The following is a 13,145-nucleotide window of genomic DNA, read 5'->3' as shown; positions in this document are numbered from 1 at the left end:
CTTTTGGCTGTTTTCTGGGGGGAAAAACCCACACTGGCCTTTTTTTCCTGGGAATTTTGATTTGCTGGTTAACAGCTGGTTTTACCAACCTTGGTCTTGCAGCAAACACTGGCCAGGTGCTTGGGCCAGCTGCCACCACCCTGCTGGGCACTGCTCAGCCCCCAGAGCAGGGACAGCCCTGCCCTCCCAGCGGAGTCAGGTGAAGGATCCAGGATTCCCCAAAGCCAAACCAGAGGTAAATCACTACATCCCTGTTGGATTATGCCCTTTTCTGACTTAGAGATGGGGCAGCTGAGAGGCGTTTTAAAAACTTTTATTCCATTTTCAGTCTCGTGAAGGGTGAGACAATACAGACGTTAAAATTCACGCTATTACAGTCAGAAGCTTTCTATCAAACTTTTAAAATTCTCTACAAATTCATTGCCCGCACATCACCTTCAGCCTCTAGGTGGCATTTCCCAGCCCGGCAGCTCCAATCCACCCCAAAAATGGGGTGGCTGTGCTTGGACACAGGTCGGGGCAGGGTCACTCCTCTTCCTGTCCTGGCAGGGGGAGCTGAAGGGGCTCCCGGAGCTGAAGGCCCTGGAAGCTGAGCTCAGCTGGACCAGAGCAGGGCAAGGGGGTTCCCTCTTTCCCTCTCCTGGGAAGGGACCCAGAGCTTTGCTGGGCTGGGGAGCAGTGACAAGTTGGCACCAGGGCAGGGCTGTGCCCACCTGGGCTGGGGAGCAGTGCTCAGGGGGCACTCAGGGCAGGGCTGTGCCCACCTGGGCTGGGGAGCAGTGACAAGTTGGCACCAGGGCAGGGCTGTGCCCACCTGGGCTGGGGAGCAGTGACAAGTTGGCACTCAGGGCAGGGCTGTGCCCACCTGGGCTGGGGAGCAGTGACAAGTTGGCACTCAGGGCAGGGCTGTGCCCACCTGGGCTGGGGAGCAGTGACAAGTTGGCACTCAGGGCAGGGCTGTGCCCACCTGGGCTGGGGAGCAGTGCTCAGGGGGCACTCAGGGCAGGGCTGTGCCCACCTGGGCTGGGGAGCAGTGCTCAGGGGGCACCCAGGGCAGGGCTGTGCCCACCTGGGCTGGGGAGCAGTGACAAGTTGGCACTCAGGGCAGGGCTGTGCCCACCTGGGCTGGGGAGCAGTGCTCAGGGGGCACTCAGGGCAGGGCTGTGCCCACCTGGGCTGGGGAGCAGTGCTCAGGGGGCACCCAGGGCAGGGCTGTGCCCACCTGGGCTGGGGAGCAGTGACAAGTTGGCACCAGGGCAGGGCTGTGCCCACCTGGGCTGGGGAGCAGTGCTCAGGGGGCACCCAGGGCAGGGCTGTGCACACCTGGGCTGGGGAGCAGTGACAAGGTGGCACCCAGGGCAGGGCTATGCCCACCTGGGCTGGCAGCTCTCCCGGGGCAGTCAGGGAGCTGCCAGGTTCCTCTGGCTCTGAGCACTGCTGTTTCCCAAGCCCAGGTAAACAGGGAGTGCTGGAACCTGGCTGTTCCTCCATCCCTGGCCACAACACAGCAGAGCCTTGCTCCATCCACATCCTCTTCCAGCCCTGCTCCAGCCTCCTCCTCTCGTTTTCCAACTCTAACAGGCATAAATCCTGTCCTGGGTTTTTTGGGGCAGTGATGAGATCCTTCTATTGTGCCCTGCCTGGATATGTTTTTGTGCCACCTCTTCAGCACTGGGAGGGTGTGGAGCTGCTGGAGCAAGTCCAGAGGAAGCACCAGCATGCTCAAGGGGCTGGAGCAGCTCTGCTGGGAGGAAAGGCTGAGGGAATTGGGATGGTGCAGCCTGGAGAGGAGAAGCTTTGGGGTGACCTCAGTGTGGCCTTGCAGGGCCTGAAGGAGCCAACTGGAAACATGGAGAGAAACAATTTACAAGGGAGGGAGGGACAGGACATAGGGAAGGATTAGGTAGGATATTGGGAATTAGGAATTGTTCCCTGGCAGGGTGGACAGGCCCTGGCACAGGGTGCCCAGAGCAGCTGGGGCTGCCCCTGGATCCCTGGCAGTGCCCAAGGCCAGGCTGGACACTGGGGCTGGGAGCAGCCTGGGATGGTGGAAGGTGTCCCTGCCATGGCAGGGGTGGCACAGGATGGGTTTTGAGGTCCCTTCCCACCCAAACCATTCAGGGATTGTTATGGCTTCCAGTCTGTATTCTGTGTGTCAGCAAGCAGAGGCTGTCAAGCAAAATTGCCATTATCAGACTTTGCTCCCAAACATTCAGGATCAAATGCAGGTGCAGTCTGTCCCTGTCAGGAACACTCAACAGGAGCTCTCCATGACTTCAAAGAGTTCCCTGGAGCACTCTCATCAAACTCCTTATCTCCCTCTCTCTGCTTTCCTGGCTTTTCCTTGCTGCAGCTCCTCATTTTGCTGACCTGAGATTGGTTTTGGCAGTGGGAGAGATAAGGAGAGATCTTCTGTTGCTTATCCTGGAGAAGAGAGAGGGAGGGAAGGGAGAGGAGATTACAAGTGCTTTTCTAGGTGGAGTTAAGGTAATCAAAACCTCCATTCCCCTCTTACAGGGATTGCAAAGGGAACTCGCTCAGGAGGATTGTCCAAGGAATTCCTTTCAGTGCTGCCCTTGTAAGGTGGGGGAAGCCCTGGTCCAGACACACTTCCAGAGAGGAAAAAGGGTGGCTTGGGTGTAATTACTAGAAATAGATAAGAGAAAAATGGATGAAAGCAGGTCAGAAATGACCCTGCATGTTCAGGGAGCAAAAAGGCTCAGGGGGCACCCCAGGGGTGTGCAGGAGGTGTCCAGGGCTGGGCTGGACAGGGCTGGGAGCAATCTGGGACAGTGGAAGGTGTCCCTGCCCATGTGGTGGGACAAGAGGGGCTTTGAGGTCCCTTCCAAGCCAAACCATTCCGTGATTCAGGGAGGTTTGGGAGCAGTGTGCCACGTGCACCCTGCAAGTGCTGCAGGATTTCCAGACACAGGGATCCAGGCCACGCTGCAGGGCTCCAGCTCAGCATTTTGGGAAGCTGTGGAGGGGGTGTTCGCTATCCCAGTACATCCAGTTACCCCAACGTGCTGATGGCAGGGAGCACCAGGACATTCCCACAGCTCCAGCCGAGGCAGGCTGGGCTGGCTCTGCTTCCCGGGAGAATTCTCTCCGAGTTTCGCTGCTGCTTGTGCAAGCCCCGGGCTGGTGCCAGGCCCACGGGGGGAGAGTGGTGCAACCCTGCCCTGTCAGGGCAGGGGGAAGAGCAGCTTGTTTGCCTCAGAGCCTGCAGGGACCTCGCCGAGCTGCTGAGGATAAATCAGCATCTCCCTGCTTGCGCCAGAGCGGCTTCGGGGTGTTGTGGTGGCACCGCGGTGTCCCCGCCACAGCTCTGCCTCTGCCGTACCCTGACTCTGCTGACAGCACCACTTTGTGCTGTGCTGCCACTCCTGAGCTCCAGGAGTGTGCAGGTGTGTCCCTGACCAGGGGCAGGTTGCTGTATTCCTGCAGGGAATCCCTGGGATAGACAATGCCCTGCTGCCACTTGCTATTAGGAAGGCGAGGCCGGGCGTTCTGGCAGAGCTCTGCAGTGACACCTCATGAAAAACCAGTTTGATTCCCTTGTAACAAATGGGTGTAGTGGTTTTACACCCTGCGACTCATCACGGCCCGGCTTGGGGCTGGTGGCACCTCTGCAAAGCCCTCGGCACTGCAGGGTTCCTGCCCTGCCCTCCCCCCTCAGCACCAGGGAGGGGCTGCACAACGTGGCATCGGCAAAGCAGGAAAGGTTCCAGAGCAGCTCTGGGCTCTGGAGTGGGCTTGGTGGGTTCCTCACCACCAGAAGATCCTGGGAAATGTTACAGGATGTTACAGTGGCTGTTCAAACACAGGCTGGGCTGCGAGGCTGTCTCTGGGCAGGAATCACCTTTGCCATAGGAATGATTTGGTGAAACCCCCTTGCCATGAAATTGGCTGTCTAGATTCCCAGGGTGGAGCAGGTTCCCTGCAGGAATGAGCTGTGAGGTTACAGCTATTGGCACCCAGCTGCTCTGGAAGTGGCAGAAGAAGGATCAATCAGTGCCAGCTCTGGGGCATCTTCATGAGAAAGGGTCTCTGTGCTTTCCTCAGAGAGCAGATCCTCTGAAAATCCATTCCTGGTGAAGTCAGATATTCCAGGCCGAAATGTACTTGGTAACAATAATGTTTTTAACTGGAGCTGGGTAAAAGATTCTGTTTTCTTGCTCTCCCATGCTGCAGGAGTGTGTGTGTGCCCCTGGAGAAGTTGGGGGGCTGGGATGGGATTCAGGACCTTGCTCCTGCTCTGGGTTGGGCTCAGGCACAGCTTTACCTGAGCCTTGGCTCGTGGCTGAGGAGGGGGCCAGGCCTGCAGGTGGGGGTTCAAGCCAGATCCTCTTGGTTTTAACCACATTCAGTGGGAAAGTGGAAGAATTCCCCTCTTGGATTCCGCTCGGGTCAGGTGAGTATAAAGGACTTTTTGTGTGTTGACTTCAGCACACTCAGGTTTCCTCCAGAGGTGTGCAGGGCACCTGTGCTGCTCCAGGTGGGGCTGCTCCTGCCAGGGAGACCAAGACTGGTATCTTTTCCTGGAGCGTCCTGAATTTGGCAGTGTGGAAGTCCCACCGTGAGCAGCTCCTCAGCAGAAATCTGGAGTCTATCCCTGAGCCTCTGGCAGAAGCTGTCAGCTCCTTCAGGCCCTGCAAGGCCACACTGAGCTCACCCCAAAGCTTCCCCTCTCCAGGTAAACAATCCCAGCTGTGCCAGCCTTTCCTCCCAGCAGAGCTGCTCCATCTCTGCTCATCCTGGTGCCTCCTCTGGGCTCCCTGAGCAGCCCCAGGTCCCTCCTGCGCTGGTCCCAGGGCTGGGGCAGCTCTGCAGGTGGGGTCTCGCCTCAAACCCTTTCCTGCTGCCAACACTGTGGGGATGCATTGAGCCAGCAGTGACTCCTGGGGTGCTGCTTTGGGAGCTCATCATCCTCATGCTCTCATTGTTTGATGTTGAGGTGCTCGTAACCAATACCTTTTATTTTTGCCCCTTTTTTGAACATTCAGCATGGAACAGTGTGTTCCCACCAGGAAAAACCAGAGCCTGAGTGCCTGGGTGTCCCTGTTGTGCCTGGGGACCTGGTGTACCTGCAGGGCTGGCCAGGCCAGGCTGTTACTCACTGCTGTTTCAGGGGAGAGCCAGGACAAACCTTCAGCAAACGCTGCCATGACTCAGGGCTTACCGAAAATAAAGCTGCTCTGTCAGCTGGAGCCCTGGAGCAGAGGATGCTGTCCCAGGAAGGGTCCCGGCTGCGTTTTCCAGCCCGCCCTGAACCGCTCCGGTTTCCCTGAGCTGGACCCCGAGCCCGCCCCGCCGGGAGCTCAGGGCGCGGCCCTGGGAACAGCCCGGCTTATCTCAGCCGGGATCAGCGCAGCCACCGAGCCCGGCTCAGCTGAGCCCGGCTGCTGCTGAGCCCGAGCAGATCGGAGGGGAAGATCTGGGGCTGCAGTAACGCCTTGATGCCTGAAAATCCCTGATGTCATCCTCGCTGTGCTGCTGGGAGCCAGGGCTGGGTCATCGGCCCTGCTCCAGCACATCCCGATGGGATGGGATGGGATGGGATGGGATGGGATGGGATGGGATGGGATGGGATGGGATGGGATGGGATGGGATGGGATGGGATGGGATGGGATGGGATGGGATGGGATGGGATGGGGTGTTTGCCCATCATCCCACAGCAAGAGCTTTCCTTTGCAGCTGCTACAGGCTCAGCATCACCTGTGCTTGAATTGTGGACAGTGGATCCTGGTGGGGGCTTGGTTGGGGCTTCATCGCCTCCAGGGCTGGAGCCAGGCTGGCAGAGCTGGGGGTGCTCACCTGGAGAGGAGAAGGCTCCAGGGAGAGCTCAGAGCCCTGCCAGGGCCTGAAGGGGCTTCAGAAGAGCTGGAGAGAGACTGGGGACAAGGCATGGAGGGACAGGACACAGGGAATGGCTCCCACTGCCAGAGGGCAGGGATGGATGGGATGTTGGGAATTGGGAATTGTTCCCCATGAGGATGGGCAGGCACAAGGTGTCCAGAGCAGCTGTGGCTGTCCCTGGGTCCCTGGCAGTGCCCAAGGCCAGGCTGGACATTGGGGCTTGGAGCAGCCTGGGGCAGTGGAAGGTGTCCCTGCCATGGCAGGGTGGCACTGGATGTGCTCTAAGGTCCCTTCCAACCCAAACCATCATGGGATTCTCTGGTTCTTGCCATGCTGTGGCAGTGCCAGGCTGAAGCTCTGACTCCTCAGGACAGCTCCAAACACCCAGCCCCAGCTGCCAGGCTCTAGGGATGGGCAGAAAGTGAGTCCCAGGATCCGGCTGTGCCAGGCTGTCCCCACAGCCGGTCCTCGGGGACCGTGCGGTGACCGGAGCAATTAGAAAGGGAAATCAAATGAGGAAGAGCGGAATGCCCGGCCATTTCCTGTGGGATTATCACACCTGTGGGCCTCGGTAATGAGTTCTAAGTAGACAATCAGTGTCGAGGGCTAATTACAGCCCTGCTCCCTATGCTCCCCGGGTACCACTGCCCCGAAGGCTCCGAGCCTGGGCTACCCGAGCGGCATCGGGGCTCCCGCTTCCCCTGCCTGGGGGCCGAGCCCCGAGCAGAAATTCCGCGGGGTGAGAGCTGGGGGGCTGCTCGGGGCTGTGCCAGGGCCCACAGGGCTGGGGACTGTGGCATTCGCTGGGGAATGCCAGGAATGCAGAGCAGAGCCTACAGGGAGGGGAGCCCGTGCCGCCGAACGGAGAAACCTGTTTGATTCCCCTGCAGGGCGAAACACACCCAAGTCTCCTCCTCAAAACAAGGCTTGGCCTCCTGGGGCCGGCCCTCTCGGCAGGTAGGGGCTCAGGTGTGCCACAGCCGTGCCAGCCCCGCTCGGAGCCGCCGCTGCCGGGAGAGCTCCGCGCCGGGAACCGCAGGTACAACCGGGAGCGGGAGCGGGGCTGCTTCAGCTGGGGAGAACAGAGGGCTGGGCTGCCCTGCCCTGCCAGGGACACCCCGGGACGCCTAAATCCTCCTGCCCCGTGGAACTGCAGCTGTTCGGGGGTCTCTCGGATCAAAGCGTGGTTCTGCAGGGATGGATGGGGCTCCTGCAGGAACGAGGTGGGGCTGAGGTTTGGCTCTGGGGCTTTGTTGAGCCTGTCTGATCTCAAATTCCCTCCGTGCCCACGGCTCCACATCCTCCTAAACCCCTTTTCCCCTCTGGATTTCCGTGGGGCGCAGCAGTGCCCTCCCTGGGACAGGTCTGGGTGAGGGCAGGGTCCGGAAAACTTCGGGGAAATTCAGTCCTGTGAGCCCGACAGCCTCCGCAGAGGTTTGGGGAGCTCCAGCTCTTCCTGCCTCCCCAGTCCCTCCCTGCCAGGGCTCCTGTGGGACACAGGGGCTGCAGGCAGAGATTTCTCCCTCTCTGCTGCTCTGCCTTGTTTTGTTTCTGCCCGAATCAGTGTGAAATCAGCACCCTGGGAAGGAGTGGCAGAGCTGGCACGGAGGAGAGAGCACCTCCCTCTGTCCTTGCTTCATCCAGGGAATGTCATCCCCATTTCCCTGTCCCAGCTCTGCTCAGGACAGACCCCACACAGGAGGATGAGCTGCGCTCACCTGGGCAGGGATGTCCTTCCTCTTCAGCTGGACCAGGAGGTTTTCTTTAGGATATTTTACTTATTTTACATTTATTCATCCAGCCAATGACTCAGTACATTTCTTCCCAAAAATATTTACCAGGATTTAAGTGGAAGTCCCAATTTCCTCAAGTGGCAGATTTTAGCTTTCTTTTACAAAAAAAAAGTTGTGTTTTCTTGGCAAAACTTTGTGGTGCCTCTGTGACGTCATGTGGCTCCAAGGAGCTTTTGTCCTGCTCTGTCTGTGGGTCAGTGACACAAACACAAAGCTCCACCTTTGACACAAAAACCATTCTTCCTTCCTTTTTCCTTTCATCTTTGGACATCAAGGCTCAAGGTCAACGATGTGTGGGTGTGGTGAACGTCCTGCACATCCTTCCTTTTAAACCCAGAAATTAGCTGAGCAATTAGGAATTCATTCCATGTAATTAGAGCAATGAAACTGCACAGCCAGGATGGTGAAAATGCCCCGAGAATTTCTGGCAGTAGCAGGGGGGAGTTGTGCTGGGGGTGGTCCTGCTGGGAGCCCCGGGAGGATGCCTGGGGACGGGCAGGGCTCAGGAATTTCGTGCCACACTTCCCTGACTTCAGCAGCTCTGGGCTGTGCCAGCTTCAACAGGATCTGATGTTTTTGTGGGATGTGTGGTTGTGAGTGAATGAAAGGAAGCTCTTGGCTGGAACGGGTCTGTGTTGCTCCTGTTTGTGAGGTCGGGGCAGGATTCCCCCCTCCAGCTGCAGGCTTCAATCCCTTTTCCCCAAGTTCAGGGGAAGAGAGATCTTCACTGTCCTCAGGTAATGGAGGGAAGATCCCAAGGGAATGTGGTGCTGGGATGAGGCTCCTCAGAGGTCCCACACAGCCCCCAGCTCTGCTGCAGCCACAAGGGGGATGAGGACAAAGCTTCAGGATGGACACCACAGGAATTTCCCCATGGAAAGGGTGCTCAGGGCTTGGCAGGAGCTGCCCAGGGAGGTCTGCAGTGCCCATCCCTGGAGGTGGCACTCAGAGCTCTGGGCTGAGGACAAGGTGGGGATCAGACCCAGGTTGAATCTGGTGATCCCAGAGCTCTTTTCCAGGCTCAGGGACTCTGGGATTGGGAGTGCTTCTGGCTCATGGACCAGGCAGGCATGAGCTGTTGTGTTGCACAATCCCAGAAGGGTGGATTTAATGTTTGATTGAAGGTTGCCTGGACTGTTTCAATTATTGAATTCCTGGTTGTTTATAGCTTGACTTTAGCAATCTCCTGGTGCTTCTTAAATATCCCCAATGTTTATGGAACAGCATCAGTGTAAAACAGTCACTGCCTGGAAAAATGGAAAGGCGGGAATAAAAACCTGGTCCTTCAGAGCAGCTGAGCATTGTCTAAAACCTGGAATCCCAGACTGGTCTGGGTTGGGAGGGGACCTTAGAACCCATCCAGTGCCACCCCTGCCATGGCAGGGACACCTCCCACTGTCCCAGGCTGCTCCAAGACCCAGTCTGGTCTTGGGCACTGCCAGGGATCCAGAGGCAGCCCCAGCTGCTCTGGGCACCTTGTGCCAGGGCCTCAGGCTGGGTTTGGACCTTCAGGGGCTCCCTCAGAACCTCCCCCTCCAAACAGAGCCCCTGTGTGCAGGAGCTGCTCTGGGATCCACAGGTGCGGCTGTGAGTTCCCAGGGTGCAGCCTGAGGGGCCCCTCATGGCCCCAAGAGCAGACAGCAGGACAGGAGTGTCCATCCCTCCCAGGAATGGGGTGTGCTTCAAGTCAGAGCTCAGAGGGGAGCTAAATCCAGTTTTAAGGTTACTGGCTTAAAAATGGCACAGCCACTGGCCCAGGTGCTGCTCCAGCAGGAGCTGGGGTGAGTCTGGCAGGGGTCGGGGTGAGTCTGGCAGGGGTCGGGGTGGGTCTGGCAGGGGTCGGGGTGAGTCTGGCAGGGGTCGGGGTGAGTCTGGCAGGGGTTGAGGTGGGTCTGGCAGGGGTCGGGGTGAGTCTGGCAGGGGTCGGGGTGAGTCTGGCAGGGGTTGAGGTGGGTCTGGCAGGGGTCGGGGTGAGTCTGGCAGGGGTTGAGGTGAGTCTGGCAGGGGTTGAGGTGGGTCTGGCAGGGGTTGAGGTGGGTCTGGCAGGGGTCGGGGTGAGTCTGGCAGGGGTTGGGGTGAGTCTGGCAGGGGTTGAGGTGGGTCTGGCAGGGGTCGGGGTGGATCTGGCAGGGGTCGGGGTGGATCTGGCAGGGGTTAAGGTGGGTCTGGCAGGGGTTGAGGTGGGTCTGGCAGGGGTTGAGGTGGGTCTGGCAGGGGTTGAGGTGGGTCTGGCAGGGGTTGAGGTGGGTCTGGCAGGGGTCGGGGTGGGTCTGGCAGGGGTTGAGGTGGGTCTGGCAGGGGTTAAGGTGGGTCTGGCAGGGGTTGAGGTGGATCTGGCAGGGGTCGGGGTGGGTCTGGCAGGGGTTAAGGTGGTCAGGGTTCCTTCCAGTTCCTGCTGTCCCTTCTCAGCAGATCAGGTGTCGGGTGACATCAGGGCAGAGCAGGGACAGGGTTTGCATTGTGGGCTCGGCTGGTGCGCAGAAATTCGAGTCTGTGCCCTCTCGGGAGGCAGTGCTGGGGGCTGGACCTGCCTGCTGGGCCAGGTAACCTGTGCCAAAGGAAAAGGAAAATCCTCCTCCCCCTGCTCTCCTGCCCATGGGTGTCCAAAAGCTGGGCTCCAGCTGCTGAGTGCCACACCAGAGTGGTGCTGGGACTCTGGGTGCTGAGAGTTTCAGACTTTCTGTGCTGCCAGGCACTGACCCTCAAGAGAACACTGCACTGATCTGAGGCCATGGAGAAGGCTTCCAAAATTGAATGATAAAATTGAGATTATAAATTTGAATCAAAGTGTGTAATATCACATAGTAGAAAACTTAATGCTTTAGAGTATAATAATATATATATATCACAAAATAGAAGTTTTAAAGCAGTAGCTATTTCTTCTTCTTCACCTTCTTCTTCATGAGTTTTAGTAGTATTGTATAATTAGATAAAAAGTCCACATTACAAAGCACAAGTAGTTAGTTATTAAGTTAAAAATAAAAATAATTTAAGTGTCATTTCTTAATAAGACAATTTATCCTTTAAAAGCCTTATAAAAAGAAAAATACAACTCCATGTTTTTAGTTTGTTAGTAAAGTACTATAAAACTCTCAACTTATAAATATAGTGTATATATATGTATACAAATGTAGTATATATAAAAAAGTAATATAAATAGTATATATAAAAGTAATATAAATAAAAAGTAATACAAATAAATAATAATAAAATAATATAATAATAAATATAACAAAAATAAATTAAAATATAATAAAGTAATATAAGTAAAAGCTAATAAACATCTAAGTCCAAACAAAAAATACCATCTCACACATTTAATCCCAACCTTAAAAAAAAAAAAAAAAAGGCAGCAGAAGTTCCCCCCTTGCACATGGAGGTGGGGACCTGGCCTGGAGATAGTCCTGGGGGCCACAACTCTCAGCAGGCTTGAGGAGGCTCAGAGAAAGAAGGTTCAAACCTCTTGCAGGCTTTAAATACATTTAAATTTGAGGCTTGTGAAGGTCAGAGCAGGCATCAATTATCCCCAGAGCAGGAGGTTTTTCCGCGTGACTGCCCTGGGTGCTGTTTGCAGCCTCTGGGTCAGCGCCCAGGCCTGGGGAAACGAGGCCTGTGCTGGCAGCCAGGGGCAGGGGGGCACAGCAGAGATTCCTGGAGAGCTCCAGCACCAGCTCAGCTGGTGGGGGCAGAGCCTGGAGCTGCTGCTGGCTCACCGTGGGTGGCACCTGGGTCACTGTGGAGCCTGATCACCGTGGGCAGGACAGGATCACTTCAGAGCTGGGACCATCAGTGGTGCCCCATGGGTTTGGGCTGAGGGAAATAACCCTGGTGAGGGCACAGGTTGGCATCTGTGGATGCCCTTTGTGTGAGGAACCCAGAGTTTCACTGCTTGTCCAGGAATCCCAGAGCCATCGAGGCTGGAAGGGACCCTCAAGGTCCTCCAGTGCCACCGAGGCCTTGCAGGGACAGGGCGGGCAGCAGAGGGGCCTGGGAGTTCCTGTCCCAAAAGGAGCTGAGACGGGATCAGCATGGGAGAGTGAGGGTGGGGCTTGGGGCATCCCATCCCAGGGCCATGTGTAAAACACGGGGAGCAGGAGTGCTGGGAGCTGGGCCTGGAGCTGCCCTGGCTGCAGGGACACTTCAGGGGTCTCAGGGCACCCGGGTGCTCCCAGGAGAGCTGGATTTATGGGATCAAAGCAGCTCCATTCACCCTTCCCAGGGCATTCCTTCAGTGCTCAGAGCTGGGTCCAGCTGGGATCCAGCTCATCCCCAAAGCACATAAGGTGCTGTTAGGCACAAAGGGGCCATTACCCCACCCAGGTGCCCTACAAACTGCAGGCTGAACCCTTGTTTTCAGCATTTCAAAGTCCCAGCTGAGCCATTCCAAAGGAGGGTGGCTAGCAGGGAAGAGGAGCTGCCACCAGCTTTGAAAGAACAGCAAGTGTTTCTTCACCTGCAGGGGAATTAGAGCTGTTCAAGTGCTTTCAGTGGAAAGCAGATCCTTTCCAATTAAGGACTGCCCTGCTGATTTCAGGCACTTGAAGAATTTATTAGGGAAGAGTTGGTGTGGCTGTGCCTGCACTCCTGAGGGACAGGATGGGACAGGATGGCTGGGCAGGGACAGGTCAACCCCCAAGGGCCAGGGCAGCTCCTCAGCCTTGGGCCCAGCTGGAGGTGCTCCCTGGTTCATCCATGGGCCGTGATCCACAGGGAACACTCCCTGCCAGGGATGAGAGAGGAGTTTGGGGTGCTGGAGCTGCTCCAAAACTCCAGGGCACTGAAAGAGCCGAGGCAGAGCAGGGACCCCAGGGAGTGTGCGGAGGGAGAGCTGGGCTGGGCTCTGCCCCTGAGCCCTTGAACACTGACATCCAAACAAGGTTCCAGCTCCCTTTTCCTTATTAAATAGCCTGGAATTGCTTTCCTCATTAAACAGCTTGGAATGGCTCTCCTCATGGGATGAGGCACTTCAGAGTGTCCTCAGTGGGACACTGCAGCCAGGCTTGGTCCCAAACCAGGGCATCTCTGCTCCCAGCAAAGCTGTCTTGAGCCCCAGGGCTTCCCAGAGGTGGGAACGCCCTGTTAGTGTTGTCTTGGTGGTGTTCCATGCCTTTGGAAATGGGATTCTGTGTCACTTAGCACGGGTTTGAGCAGCAGCTCCGTTTGCAGTGTGCAGTCTGAGGACACAGTTTGCTGGCATTTTGCTCCTTTGCAGAGAAGACATTTATCTCTTGTGCTGGGTGGCTCATGTTGGATGCTTTGACAGTGGGAATGAACCATTTTTATGGATCTCCTGCTGCCTGGGACATCCCAGTGCCCCATCCCAGAGGTTGGCATCTAAAGCTGACCACCAGATGCATTTATCCAGCACACAAGATGAGGGATGAAATGTACCAGGGACATGAGCTGGACCATAAACCACAGGCTATTCCAAATACCAGAAGGAATACTGGAATATCAGCTGCCTGCTGCATGTTTGGATGGCACAGGGGTGGG

At 56.6% G+C, this 13,145-nt stretch overlaps 1 protein-coding gene across 13 annotated transcripts in view; it reads left to right on the top strand.

The window, feature by feature from the left end:
- Positions 1–6,746: 6,746 nt before the first annotated feature.
- Positions 6,747–13,145, top strand: part of ZNF185 (zinc finger protein 185 with LIM domain) — a 29,554-nt gene continuing 23,155 nt past the window's right edge. For 12 of the 13 annotated variants that reach the window (XM_059859177.1, XM_059859170.1, XM_059859172.1 and 9 more), the window contains exon 1: positions 6,747–6,898. The gene's annotated coding sequence lies outside the window, so the exon portion shown is untranslated. Of the gene's footprint in view, positions 6,899–7,060; positions 7,083–13,145 lie in introns of those variants that run through there. The other variant, XM_059859167.1, reaches the window with a different exon arrangement.

Source organism: Haemorhous mexicanus, chromosome 14, assembly GCF_027477595.1.
Source record: "Haemorhous mexicanus isolate bHaeMex1 chromosome 14, bHaeMex1.pri, whole genome shotgun sequence".
NCBI classification, from domain to species: Eukaryota; Metazoa; Chordata; class Aves; order Passeriformes; family Fringillidae; genus Haemorhous; species Haemorhous mexicanus.
The sequence above is the reverse complement of the archived record's forward strand: the minus strand, read 5'-3'. Positions and strand labels throughout refer to the sequence as shown.